The sequence below is a fragment of the Pleurodeles waltl genome, chromosome 2_2, assembly GCF_031143425.1.
Source record: "Pleurodeles waltl isolate 20211129_DDA chromosome 2_2, aPleWal1.hap1.20221129, whole genome shotgun sequence".
NCBI lineage: Eukaryota > Metazoa > Chordata > Amphibia > Caudata > Salamandridae > Pleurodeles > Pleurodeles waltl.
The window spans coordinates 300,723,402-300,738,646 of NC_090439.1; positions in this window are offsets into that span (position 1 = coordinate 300,723,402).

Genomic DNA, 15,245 nt, shown 5'->3' on the forward strand with positions numbered 1-15,245 from the left:
CCTTTTGCAGGGCCTCCAAAACTTTCCACAGGTGGGCCAGGTGATCATCCCAGGTGGAGCTAAAGACAGCTATATCATCTAGATATGCTGCACTAAAAGCCTCCAATCCTTGCAGGACTGTATTCACCAACCTTTGAAACGTGGCAGGTGCATTTTTCAACCCAAAAGGCATTACTGTGAATTGGTAGTGCCCTCCAATGGTTGAAAATGCAGTTTTTGCTTTAGCATCCTCTGATAACTTGGTCTGCCAACACCCTGCAGTCAAATCAAAGGTGCTTAGATACTTGGCAGATGCCAGTGTATCTATTAGCTCATCTGCCCTGGGTATAGGGTGAGCATCAGTTTTAGTTACCTGGTTGAGACCCCTGTAATCTACACAAAATCGCATTTCCTTCTTTCCATCTTTGGAATGAGGTTTTGGTACAAGTACCACAGGAGAGGCCCATGGACTTTCAGAGTGCTCCACCACTCCCAGTTCAAGCATTTTCTGGACCTCTTGTTTTATGCAGTCCCTGACATGGTCCGGCTGCCTATAGATCTTACTTCTGACAGGCAAGCTGTCTCCAGTATCTATAGTGTGCTCACACCAAGAAGTGGTGCCTGGCACAGTAGAAAAGAGTTCAGAAAACTGACCCAGGAGATTTATGCAGTGGTCTTTCTGCTCAGCAGTAAGACAATCTGCTAAAACTACACCTTCCACTAGAGCATCTTGTTCTGTGGAAGAGAAGAGATCAGGGACAGGGTCACTCTCTTCTTCCTGTCCTTCATCTGTTGCCATGAGCAGGGTGAGATCAGCCCTGTCATAGTAGGGTTTCAGGCGATTGACATGGAGCACCCTAAGGGGACTCCTGGCAGTGCCTAAGTCAACCAAGTAGGTGACCTCTCCCTTTTTCTCAACAATTATGTGGGGTCCACTCCATTTGTCTTGGAGTGCTCTTGGGGCCAGAGGCTCCAAGACCCACACTTTCTGCCCTGGTTGGTACTGAATCAGAATAGCCTTCTGGTCATGCCATTGCTTTTGGAGCTCTTGGCTGGCCTGAAGGTTTTTACTGGCCTTTTTCATGTACTCAGCCATCCTAGATCTTAGGCCAAGTACATAGTCCACTATGTCTTGCTTAGGAGCTTTTAAAGGTTGTTCCCAACCCTCCTTCACAAGTGTTAGAGGACCTCTCACAGGGTGTCCAAATAGGAGTTCAAATGGGCTGAAGCCCACTCCTTTTTGGGTACCTCCCTGTAAGCAAAAAGGAGGCAAGGTAACAGGACATCCCATCTCCTGCGGAGTTTTTCAGGGAGTCCCATTATCATTCCTTTGAGAGTTTTATTAAACCTCTCAACCAGTCCATTTGTTTGTGGATGATAGGGTGTGGTGAACTTGTATGTCACACCACATTCCTTCCACATGGCCTTTAAGTAAGCAGACATGAAGTTGCTACCCCTGTCTGATACCACCTCTTTTGGGAAGCCCACCCTGGAAAAGATTCCCAGGAGGGCCTTTGCCACTGCAGGAGCTGTAGTGGTCCTTAGAGGAATTGCTTCAGGATATCTGGTGGCATGGTCCACTACCACCAAAATAAACCTATTGCCTGAAGCATTAGGAGGGTGAAGGGGGCCAACTATGTCAACCCCTACCCTTCCAAAGGGGACCCCAACCACAGGTAGTGGAATAAGGGGAGCCTTTGGAGTGCCACCTGTTTTGCCACTGGCTTGACAGGTTTCACAGGACTTACAAAATTCCTTTGTGTCCTCTGACATTCTAGGCCAATGAAACAAGGGGACAAGCCTGTCCCAAGTTTTCATTTGCCCTAAATGTCCAGCCAAGGGAATGTCGTGGGCTAGAGTTAGGAGGAACTCTCTGTATTGCTGAGGAATCACCAATCTCCTGGCTGCTCCAGGTTTTGGATCCCTTGCTTCAGTATACAAGAGGTTGTCCTCCCAGTAAACTCTGTGAGAGTCACTGACATCCCCATTTTGCTGATTGACAGCTTGCTGTCTTAGACCCTCTAATGTGGGACAGGTATGCTGTGCCACACTCAGTTCCTCCCTGGCAGGCCCCCCTCCACCCAAAAGCTCAGCAGTGTCTGCTTCCAGCTCCTCTGGTGAAGGTTCTGCACAGGGTGGAAATTCTTCTTCCTCAGAAGTTGAATCCACTGTAGAGGGAGGGGTAGTAGGTAGTGTTTTACCTTTACTAACCCTAGCTTTAGGGAGCACTTGGTCCATTCTTCCAGGATCCAAGTCACCCTGTCCTTTTTGCTTTTTGGCCTGAGCCCTTGTCAAAGCAAAAATATGCCCAGGAATGCCCAGCATTGCTGCATGAGCCTCCAAGTCCACTTCTGCCCAAGCTGATGTCTCTAAATCGTTGCTCTAAATGTCTACAGGTAAATCTGAGGCAACCACAACTTTCTTTGGACCAGTAACCCCCCCCAGTTGAGATTCACAACAGCCATGGGGTGGCTAAGAGTGTTGTTATGAGCATCAGTCACTTGGTACTGGTGACCAAGTAGGTGTTGTTCAGGGTGGACCAGTTTCTCTATTATCATGGTAACACTGGCACCTGTGTCCCTGTAGGCCTGAAACTCAACACCATTTATTAGGGGAAGTTGCTTGTACTTATCCATATTAAGAGGACAAGCAACCAAGGTGGCCAAATCAATGGCACCTTCAGAGACTAACACAGCCTCTGTGGTCTCCCTAACAAGACCAACCCCAACTAAATTACCAAAAGTGAGCCCAGCTACTCCCTTGGATTGGCTATTAGTAGGTTTGCTCCCACCACCACTGCTATTACTAGGGGCACTAGGTGTAGCAGTAGGGGTTGTGGTAGTGGGAGGCTTGGTGCTTTTCTTTGGACAACTGGGATCAGTTGTCCAATGGCCTTTTATTTTACATAAATAGCACCATGGTTTCTTTACTTGATTTTGATATGAAGAGGATTTGGGCCCACCACCCCCACCAGAGTGTTTTTGTGGGCCTGATGAAGACTCATTTATAGATTTGTCCCCACCCTTGTCAGAAGACTTACCATCCTTCTTCTTGCCATCCTTGTCACCGCCTGTATGAACTTTTCTGTTCACCCTTGTTCTGACCCATTTGTCTGCCTTCTTTCCCAATTCTTGGGGAGAGGTCAGATCTGAGTCCACTAGGTACTGGTGTAACAAATCAGACACACAATTATTAAGAATATGCTCTCTCAGGATTAAGTTATACAGGCTTTCATAGTCAGAAACTTTACTGCCATGTAACCACCCCTCCAAGGCCTTCACTGAATGGTCAACAAAGTCTACCCAGTCTTGTGAAGACTCCTTTTTGGTTTCTCTGAACTTGATCCTGTACTGTTCAGTGGTTAAGCCATAACCATCTAGGAGTGCATTCTTAAGAACTGTAAAATTATTGGCATCCCTTTCCTTCACAGTAAGGAGCCTATCCATACCCTTTCCACTGAAAGATAGCCATAGGATAGCAGCCCACTGCCTTTGAGGGACCTCCTGTACAACACATGCCCTCTCAAGTGCAGCAAACCACTTGTTAATGTCATCCCCCTCCTTGTAAGGGGGAACTCTCTGGTGCAGATTCCTAGAATCATGCTCTTTCACAGAATTACTATTTGGAATACTGCTGCTGCCACCATGGGGTCCAAACCCCAACCTCTGCTATTCTTTTTCTAAGTCAAAAGCTTCCCTGTCTAGATCCAGCTGTTGCTTTTTAAGCTTCAGTCTGGACTCTTCCACTCTCAATCTATTGAGTTCCCTTTCTAACAGTCTGTCATCAGGGTGGGTGGGTTGGGCATGCCTTGACACAGAAGAATGGTGTGAATGAACAGAGGGAGACCTGTCCCTAACAGATGGCACTCTAACAACCTGGCCTACAGAAGTAACACTCCTACTGTGATGAGAACTCACATTAGTACCAGCCATGCTAGGTGGCCTGCTAAGGGGCAGGTTGGGAAGGGTCCCATCTAACACTTTTACTGGGGGTACCCCAGAATCAGAGTGTGAACCATCAGCTAATCTCTCCCCTGATGTGCCACCTAAGGACTTATCATTTTCAATGAGCATATTAACCAACAATCCTCTAGAGGGATTCTTCCCTACCCCTAAACCTCTATCAATGCAGAGACTCCTTGCTTCTTTCCAGCTAAGGTGGTCATAAGCTGTGCTGGCCAGATCAAGAGTTTGGCCTGTACCAGACATGATAGAAAAGAGTTTACGGGATAGAAAAAGAAAGAAACAGTTTCAGAACTTTTTAAAGAACAGGAAAAAAACTTTTTCAACTTTTAAGAACTTTTTGAAAGTTTTTAGAGGTACTTTTCAGCACTTAGGAATAGAGTAAGAGAAGAAAAGCAAAACTTTTTGGTTAGGTGTACATACACTGAACTTGTTTTGTATATTTTTCTCTTATGAAAAGTACAAAATGACAAAGTGGTAAGTAGTTGCAAGTACTTATCCCACCGCTGCACAACCAATGTAGGAGGCTGGCCTGGTTTGTAGTGGTACCAAGGGGTACTTACACTCTGCACCAGGTCCAGTTATCCCTTATTAGTGTAGAAGAGGTGTCTAGCAGCTTAGGCTGATAGAAAAGGTAGCTTAGCAGAGCAGCTGAGGCTGAACTAGGAGACGTGTAAAGCTCCTACTATACCACTGGTGTCATATGCACAATATCATAAGAAAACACAATACACAGATATACTAAAAATAAAGGTACTTTATTTTTATGACAATATGCCAAAAGTATCTCAGTGAGTACCCTCAGTATGAGGATAGCAAATATACACAAGATATATGTACACAATACCAAAAATATGCAGTAATAGCAATAGAGAGCAATGCAAGCAATGTACAGTCACAATAGATTGCAATGAGAGCACATAGGTATAGGGGCAACACAAACCATATACTCCAAAAGTGGAATGTGAATCACGAATGGACCCCAAACCTATGTGACCTTGTAGAGGGTCGCTGGGACTGTAAGAAAACAGTGAGGGTTAGAAAAATAGCCCACCCCAAGACCCTGAAAAGTGGGTGCAAAGGGCACCTAAGTTCCCCAGAGAGCACAGAAGTCGTGATAGGGGAATTCTGCAAGGAAGACCAACACCAGCAATGCAACAACGATGGATTTCCAGACGAGAGTACCTGTGGAACAAGGGGACCAAGTCCAATAGTCACGATCAAGTCGGGAGTGGGCAGATGCCCAGGAAATGCCAGCTGTGGGGGCAAAGAAGCTGCCACTGGATGGTAGAAGCTGTGGATTCTGCAAGAACGAAGAGGACTAGGAACTTCCCATCGTGAAGAAGCTTGCAGAGGTGTTTCCGTGCAGAAATACCGCAAACAAGCCTTGCTAGCTGCAAGGGTCGCGGTTAGGGTTTTTGGATGCTGCTGTGGCCCAGGAGGGACCAGGATGTTGCCAATTGCGAGAGGAGACAGAGGGGGCGCCCAGCAATACAAGGAGCCCACTCAGAAGCAAGCAGCACCCGCAGAAGTGCCGGAACAGGCACTACGAAGAAGAGTGAACCGGAGCTCACCTGAAGTCACAAAGGAAGGTCCCACGACGCCGTAGGACAACTCAGGAGGTCGTGCACTGCAGGTTAGAGTGTCGGGGACCCAGGCTTGGCTGTGCACAAAGGAAATCCTGGAAGAGTGCACAGGAGCCGGAGCAGATGCAAATCATGCGGTACCCAGCAATGCAGTCTAGCGTGGGGAGGCAAGGACTTACCTCTGCCAAACTTGGACTGAAGAATCACTGGTCTGTGGGAGTCACTTGGACAGAGTTGCTGAGTTCCAGGGACCACGCTCGTTGTGCTGAGAGGGGACCCAGAGGACCAGTGATGCAGTCTTTTGGTGCCTGCGGTTGCAGGGGGAAGATTCCTTCGACCCACGGGAGATTTCGTCGGAGCTTCTAGTGCAGAGAGGAGGCAGACTACCCCCACAGCATGCACCACCAGGAAAACAGTCGAGAAGGCGGCCGGATCAGCGTTACAAGGTCGCAGTAGTCGTCTTTGCTACTTTGTCGCAGTTTTGCAGGCTTCCAGAGCAGTCAGCGGTCAATTCCTTGGCAGAAGGTGAAGAGAGAGACACAGAGGAACTCTGATGAGCTCTTGCATTCATTATCTAAAGAATTCCCCAAAGCAGAGACCCTAAATAGCCAGAAAAGGAGGTTTGGCTACTTAGGAAGGAGGATAGGCTAGCAACACAGGTAAGAGCCTATCAGAAGGAGTCTCTGATGTCACCTGCTGGCACTGGCCACTCAGAGCAGTCCAGTGTGCCAGCATCACCTCTGTTTCCAAGATGGCAGAGGTCTGGAGCACACTGGAGTAACTCTGGGCACCTCTCATAAGGGAGGTGCAGGTCAGGGGAGTGGTCGCTCCCCTTTCCTTTGTCCAGTTTCGCGCCAGAGCAGGGCTGGGGGATCCCTGAACCGGTGTAGACTGGCTTATGCAGAGATGGGCACCATCTGTGCCCATCAAAGCATTTCCAGAGGCTGGGGGAGGCTACTCCTCCCCAGCCCTGACACCTTTTTCCAAAGGGAGAGGGTGTAACACCCTCTCTCTGAGGAAGTTCTTTGTTCTGCCTTCCTGGGCCAAGCCTGGCTGGACCCAAGGAGGGCAGAAACCTGTCTGAGGGGTTGGAAGCAGCAGCAGCTGCAGTGAAACCCCGGGAAAGGTAGTTTGGCAGTACCCGGGTCTGTGCTAGAGACTCGGGGGATCATGGAATTGTCTCCCCAATTCCAGAATGGCATTGGGGTGACAATTCCATGATCTTAGACATGTTACATGGCCATGTTCGGAGTTACCATTGTGACGCTATACATATGTCGTGACATATGTATAGTGCACGCGTGTAATGGTGTCCCCGCACTCACAAAGTCCGGGGAATTTGCCCTGAACAATGTGGGGGCACCTTGGTTAGTGCCAGGGTGCCCACACACTAAGTAACTTAGCACCCAACCTTTACCAGGCAAAGGTTAGACATATAGGTGACTTATAAGTTACTTAAGTGCAGTGGTAAATGGCTGTGAAATAACGTGGACGTTATTTCACTCAGGCTGCAATGGCAGGACTGTGTAAGAATTGTCAGAGCTCCCTATGGGTGGCAAAAGAAATGCTGCAGCCCATAGGGATCTCCTGGAACCCCAATACCCTGGGTACCTCAGTACCATATACTAGGGAATTATAAGGGTGTTCCAGTATGCCAATGTAAATTGGTGAAATTGGTCACTAGCCTGTTAGTGACAATTTGGAAAGACATGAGAGAGCATAACCACTGAGGTTCTGGTTAGCAGAGCCTCAGTGAGACAGTTAGTCATCACACAGGGAACACATACAGGGCACACTTATGAGCACTGGGGCCCTGGCTGGCAGGGTCCCAGTGACACATACAACTAAAACAACATATATACAGTGAAATATGGGGGTAACATGCCAGGCAAGATGGTACTTTCCTACACTCATCCTTGTTTTTGGGACTGGGGCAATCTTTCACAGATTTGACCAACCCTGGTCTGGGGCTCACACCTTCACTGGTTATTAAATGCCCTAAAAACTCAATGTTCTTCCTCCAAAACTCACACTTCTCTCTTTTTACTACTACTCCATTTTTCTCACAAATGGACCGTACCAATATGTGCACCCAATCATGGTCTTCCAGGTTTTTAGAAAAGATGAGTACACCCTCCTAGAACACAAAAACACCCCGAGCATCCTTTAATAACTGCCGCATAATCTCCTGGAAAGCCAAAGCCTCTGAGGCCAGACTAGACTGCATCCTACAAAACTGAAAACTACCAAAATGTGAATTAAAAGCCCAATAGTGCCTTGAACTTTCTTCAAGAACCACTTGATGGTATGCTGTTGCCAGATCAATCTTTAAAAAAACACTCTGCACCTTTAGGTTCTTCTAAAAGGTTGCTGATTTTTGGCAGAGGAAATAAATCCACCCAAATCTCTTTATTAAGACTCCTTAAATCAATGCACACGCACATGTCACCATTACAATTACATGCTACAACAATGGTTCAATAACCCCTCTTGTTTGTAACTTTTCTAGTTTTCGTTTAAGAACATCTCTCAAATGGAACAGTACTGATCTGAGTTTGTGCTTGGCAGGAAGTGTTTCCTGTTTTACTTTTATCCTGTGTTTGAATCCAACAATACACCCCAAATCACTTGCGAACGCCTTAGGGAACTTGTTTTGTAACATACCAACATGGGATTTCAATGGTTCTTTAACCGCAATGACCTGTTCGCTAGTCCAGGTTTGAGCACCATCCCAAAAAGACCCTGGTGGAACCATCCTAAGATGTTAAGTCCCTTCACTACCACATAGACCTTACCTTGTACTCTACACCCCTTAAATTTCAGGACATCTTCAATATATCCTGCAAGCTCAATTCTCCTGCCTTCATATGACACTGGGGCCCTATCAGGTGGGAACATATTTCTGTTGCCCCATGTCTTCCTAAACAAAGCTGATGTAATAACAGTTATTCATGCCCAGAGTCCACCAGTAAATGTAATGTTTTACCACCCACCAGAACATTCACATACAGGTCAACACACTCATTCAGATCGCCCGTGACTTCTCCTTCATTGGTCACCATGACAATCATGTGTTGAAAATCCTTTACCAGATGCTGGTCCACATCGTCATTCACCTCCATGAGACTGTTGACTTTTGGACTTTTGTTAATCCCACTTTGACACACCTTCGCAAAATGACACATTTTTCCACATGTGACACACAACTGTCCTTGCTGGACACCCCTTGTAATTCCTCTTATGAGGTAGATTACCACATCTAAAACGTATATATTCGTACACTTAGAAATCTGACTATCCATGCTTTTGTTCTCCTTTCGTGGCCAGAGAATAATTTGAGACCACACTAACATTATCATTCTCTTTAGGCTGTGCTGCCAGCTCTTTGAGTGACACGTGTGCCAGTTCAGTACTTTTTGCTACTCTAAGAACCTCTTCAAGAGAGGGGGCCCCCATTGTCTGTAACTTCTGCCCTATGTGCCTGTCTAGGCAGTGCCTAATAAACTGGTCTCAGACCATTTGGTCGTGAAATTGCTCCAAACTGACAGTCTGAGCACAATTTCCTCAGCACGCTTATGTAATCATCAACATTCTCATTATGTAATTGTGCTCTTTTAAAAAATGTGTGACTTACAACTTCTAAACTTGGCTGTTTGTCAAATCTTATGGCCAAGGTCTTTATGGACTCCTGAAATTCATCTAATTCTTCATCCTCCCCCAACAGAACATCAGGCAAATGTTTGAAAATGTTTCTGCCCTCAAACCCTAAACAGTGTAACAGTAAGTACTTTTTCCTCTCAGGTCTGAAACGCGACACTCCTATTGCCCCCAGGGATGTTTCAAATCCATCCAACCATTGCTTCCATGGTACTTGCAGGATTTCGATGAAATTCCAAAAATGGAGGTGGAGCATTAACGAACTGCATACTGACTCTTATAAGAATGACATAAGAAAAAACACAAAAATGTTTCTCCAGCAAGTACACTTTTTGCATAATGCACTGCCGAGTGTGTTACTGTTAGGAAAGAGTACCAATCACAGGGTGTCAAAATAGATAACTAGTGCCAGAAAATATCACGCGGCTGCACTCGTCTGCGTTAAACCAGTGATCCATAGTACAACAATATACTATACTAAGAGTACACGTTTTAGTAATACTTAAGCTGTGTGCGTCAGCATAAATAAAATAATTGTGCCCCGCCTTAACAGTATGTAAGCTGTGCGTGTCAGCGTAAAAATGTGTGTATGCATGAACCATGCATCTATGACACGCTATAATAGCTGTGCGCATCAGTTTAGGGAACACTACCCGCCTTGAAGATTCGATTGCATCAGCATTGATGAATAAAATCTAAGAGCATGCAAATATGATACGCTATAATGGTCAATAAACTGTGCGTATCAGCATAAATAATGCAGTGCTTGTTTTAACAATGCACAAGCTGTGTGGATCAGCATTGATAAAAACATTGTACAAATGAATATATGTTGCGAAATGCCTTAATATAAACTGAGCTGTGCACATCAGCGCAAAGAAAACACCGCACACCAAGAAAATAGATGAGCTGTGTGTGTAAGTGTTGATTATTTGTTAAGCAAATAAGACCTTTTGCGTGTCCCACATAACTGCAAAGTCCATGCTGAAGTTCATTGCTATGGAACAGTGGGGAACCTAGGCCACCTGTTGCACGTCCCACGTATGTAATGACAGCTGATGTGTTCTGAAGCTCGCGCTCGAGTGAGAGCGCGAGCTTCTTCAATGTTACGGCTGAATACTGTACTCGGTTCCCAAAATAACACAGTCAGACAGATAACAGCCTCACACCGCTGTAAAAGTTCAGCTCCTCTTCTGGTGCCATAAATCACTCCCATATGAAAGAAATGCTCCATAATATGTGCAGTCTTACTGCTACCACCCTAAACAGGAAATCTTTTGCATAGGTTCTCTAGCTGTCTCCAAATCTCGTCGCCAAAATCCTGTGGTGCCTTCATTAAAAAAAAACTGATCATCCGAGTAAGCGCAGAACGCAAGTTTATTCAGTACATAGACAGAGCCACCTCTGATTCGAAACAGTGATAACAACTGTCATCTGTAGAACACGCCGCAAGTCAGAGATGGAACCTCACAGGCTAACATTACACTAATACATCACAACCCACTGTAAGAAAAAACTTCAAGAGACTCCAAGATCCTTGCATGCACTGTGTATGGGCTGGGGAAAAGGTTAGGACTGGTCAGTCTCAAAACAAGAATACTGGATAGTAAGGATGGCTAGGGGTTCAGCACGTGTGAGGAATATGGCAGGGAATGACACTGACAAGCTCTGGTGCATCAATGACCACACACCACATGAACATACCCTTTGGGCAGTGGTTCCCAAACTTTTTAGATCCCCGGCTCCTTTGACCTATTGGCCGTGTTGGCCACGGCTCCCCATTATGTTACTTTTTTTTGGCGGGTGGGGGAACGTAATCCCAGCCTGTACCTGTACCTACACTATTTACAGTTTGACTTCTTTATTCTCTCGTTCAGGTTCCTGAAAACCATTTATTTTAAACTATTTCTTTTCTTTTGTCATAGGGATATTATTAATGGTACTCTGGCGCCCTCCGCTGGTCACAATAATTAATGCAGGGGGTTTTGTTTCCAAAACCACGGTGAAAAGCTACCGATTAAAAGCACCTCCGAGTGGTTTCAGACTGTGTGCGGCGCCCCTGGCTAATTTTGACGGCGCACCAAGGAGCCGCGGCGCACAGTTTGGGAACCACTGCCTTTGGGTGATACAATTGCTGCCAATGGCATGTAGGTGAAAGAAAATGTAATTTATTGAGTGGACCAACTGGGCTCCAATATTTGAAACATTAGTTATCCTTTTGCCTCCTTCCTACTATGAGGTAACTAGGAATTCATACTGTGGCATATTAGAGGAAATATTGCGGTCTGAAGAAGGGTGGATACTTCTATGAGGGAGACCTATTTCTCAAAGCAAATATCAAGGTTTTCAGCCAAATCAAAGAGCAGTGTGCTTTTAACCTTCAAAGGCGCGGGGGGTGTTAGGAAATAGACTTTAATAAGCGAAATACCCGATAGAACAACAATTTCATTCAAACATATACAAGATGCAAAATGGATTCAAAGCACTCTAAATGGCACCTTGCTCACGAGCATTTATACATTATTGGCCATTTACAGGTAGATAATTTGAGTCAATAGGGTCAATCATGCACATTCTTTGGTCCTGGTCATCACTAATAATATTCTAGAAGTTTATTCGGATGATAGAGCAAGATACAGGAACTTCCTCCAATAAATGCCTGGAAGTGAAACTACCAGGATGCCTAATGAAGGTTGATCACTCCTTAGACTTAAAAATGAGAAAGTGATTTCTCACATGGTACTGGAAGCTGGACAGGCAAACCTGGGATTTTGGAGTGCAAGAACAGTAGCTACTACTGAAATATGGTGATAAAGTATTTGGTGTTTAATCTAGTATGGGAACTAGCTTGCACTGCAGAGAGTAAGGAGAAACTCTTCAGGGCTGCATTGAAAGCAGTGATAGATGATACTGAGAGAGATTGGGTTTTATTAATTATTAGTGGCATAGGAGTAGCACATGGCAGCTAATAAATCTGCAGTAAGAAGGCCTAGCAGAGAAAATAATGTTGAAACTAAAATGTGCACAGTTTACATTGTGGTGGGTGTTTGTGCCTACCTTTCGTATTTCTGACACTATGTTTCGCATGAAAACATTTTGCATTTATATTTGTGTGAATTATTAATTAATAATAATAACGTGAAAGTATTATTTTCAAGTAGTAATAGTAGAAATGAGATGTATTTTTGAGAATTACATGAATTCGAATTAAATGCACTTATGGTGCAGACGTTTAAAATTGCTATAACATGAATAATGTTTAATAAAATAGCTTGCATACTTCATTTAAAATGTAAGGTGCGCAAAAGATTTTTTTTAATGTATAAATTGTATTAATGTGCATTCAGCTTTCTTAACTAGACTAGGCCTGAAGGTTCATTTTGCAAGCAGCAATGGAAAATTCTGTTTTTTTTATTTCTCCCTTTAACCTGAATTCTTCCTCTCGGCAGCAAATGTAATGCTGAATGTTCTATTGTATTCCAGGAAAAAAGCAAGTTGCAAGTTCAGCTAATGTAACAATATTTGTTCTAGCTGCTGAATTGCACAGAAAGATTCATGAAGCTTATATGAAATAATATTAGCTTAGTTTATTGTGTGTCCTGGGAAAGGAAGTTAGTAGCAGATTATTAGAAAATATAATATTTTGGCGGAACCCTGTGACGGAGGAAGCTTACAACGTACTTTTTGCTGAGAAGATTTCTTTATGTATCAAACGTTGGTGGTGCCATCTACAGTGATTGGATGCTCAAACTAATGCCCAGAGTGTGGCCACCTAATGGACCAATGAATGGAGTTTGGTTATTTTAATTAGTGAAGAATTTTCAAACTGAATTCAGCTCTTCTCCTGCCTCTTAGCTGTTGAAAGCCTTTTTTAAGTATGCTATTCCATTATCTTCTCTGAGTCCTCTGATGAATTTTTCTCATTATAGTTTTAACTGCCCTATTCTGTTATGTGGGTCAGTACTAATAAGCCCAACTAATTCTTACCTGCTGATCTGTCCTATGTGCAGCTCGTGTTCTGCACTGTCCTGGTGCTACTGCCAACTCACGACAGAAGATGGTAAATGATCTCCTCAAAGAATCAATGCCTTCTGTTTTCCCATGATGAGAGGTTTAACTAAATGTGGTTTCTTGTTTCCTTTTTAGCTAAGTCACTTACACCAGCATATTTTTACAGTTAACTGTCCTAGTTAGATGTTTTCCAAATTATTTTTGCCTTCTTTTATTTTTGCTTTTGCCCGCATGTGTTAGCCCATTCCCACACATGAAAAATCACAATTCTGGCTAGTGTTAGGAATGGCCCGCTCTGAAATTGATTTTTTTAACTGTATTTTGACGATTTACTGAAGTCACCATCATCTGCTTTGAAAACTGGTAATAATGTTCATATTGTACAGTTGCTAATATACATAAATATTTTGGAGTGTCTAACAGTATTGATGTTCAGCAGGTTGAATCTTTTCAGATGTTTTGGTCAGCCTATGGTTTTCATGTATGTTTATAACTTAGTTCTGCACACCATTTATGTGGCATTGACTTTGTAATTGTAATAAAACTTTGAAACTTCATTCGGTTTGGAGTTGATTTAGTGTTGAATTATTTATGGTGACTAAAATTGTTTATGGTATAATGTAATTGATTTGTAATTGAATGTTTTTGACTACTGCCTCCTTCACCAACTCCAAAGATCTGGTTGACCTTGGGGGAAGAGCTTTTTGATGTTGTCTCACCTGTGGAACTGAGGTTTCTGAACATGAGGTGGGAAGAAGACTTCATCACTTTCTGCTGCAGCAATATGATCAAAACTCAAGGCTCTGCAATAATTGGCAGTATCTAACATACTAGATGAAGCACCAAATTCAATGCTTTATTAACACCAAAATACTAGAAAAATATTGAGAAATAAAACACATTAAATATTATGCCAGATAAATTAGGGAAAATCTAGGAGAAGACAGCATTGGGTCAAATCAATGTCAACATTCTGTGGCCTGAGGCAGCAAAATAGTAGAACTGAAAGGGACGGCACAAAATACCTGAAAAAGTAGCAATCAAAGATATTGAATAACCTTCCATGACCTTTAAGTACTCAAATAAAAAAGAAAATGACCTGAACATCAAAGTTAACAAGAAAATACAGTCAAACGGGTCTGAAAAGATGGCACATTTTAGGGAGGAAACTTATCTTAATTAAGTTGGCGCACTTGAACAAAAATAGATGTAGATGCTTCAGCTTCTTTGCAATCTTAAGGCCAGAATTAAGAAAAGTGGCTCTGCACCCAGTGCAGCACCACTTTTCTTGCGTCCCTTAGCGCCCCCTAGTGCCACCATGTGTGCACCATATCAAAGATACGGCACCCCATGGCGGTAGTTAGGGAACTAGTGTCAACATTTTTTATGCTAGTTCGGAGCTTTGCTGGATTAGCATAAAAAATGTTGACGCTTCTCCTGGAAAGCCCATTGAGGTCCATTGTAAACAATGATGTGTCTCCTTTTAAAACCAGGGCAGGCATTAAAAGTGCGAAAAAAATGACACAAAGAAATCTCATAGATTTCTTTGCACCATTTTGCCCCCTTCGCATACATTATGCCTGGTGCAGACACAATGTAGCACAAAGGGTTACAAAGTGGCGCAATGCATGCATTTTGCCACTTTTTGCAAATTTGGCGCAGCGATTTTGGCCTCACTGGGCCACATTTGTGTAAAATACTAACGGTAATGTGGTGCAAGGAGGCACTAAGGACTCTTAAATAGTGCCCCTTGGTGCTTTTTTCAAAATGCAATTGTTGTTTGATTTGAACATTGTAACATAAGTGTTTACCAAAATACCTAAAGACCTAGCCTGATCCACCACAAGGGATTTGATTAGCCCAGTTTTCCGTACAATAAGGACCTGTATCTTCTTTGGGTTAAGTTTATTTAGAGGAAGCATCCTGAATGACAAGCGTGGTCCTTAATTTCCAAGAGGTCTAGAGAAGGGATCAATCATACAGACCATGGCGGGGTGTGGCCAGCAAGATGGAGGGGTAGAAGCTCCAAGATGACGTTGCGCTGGGGCCT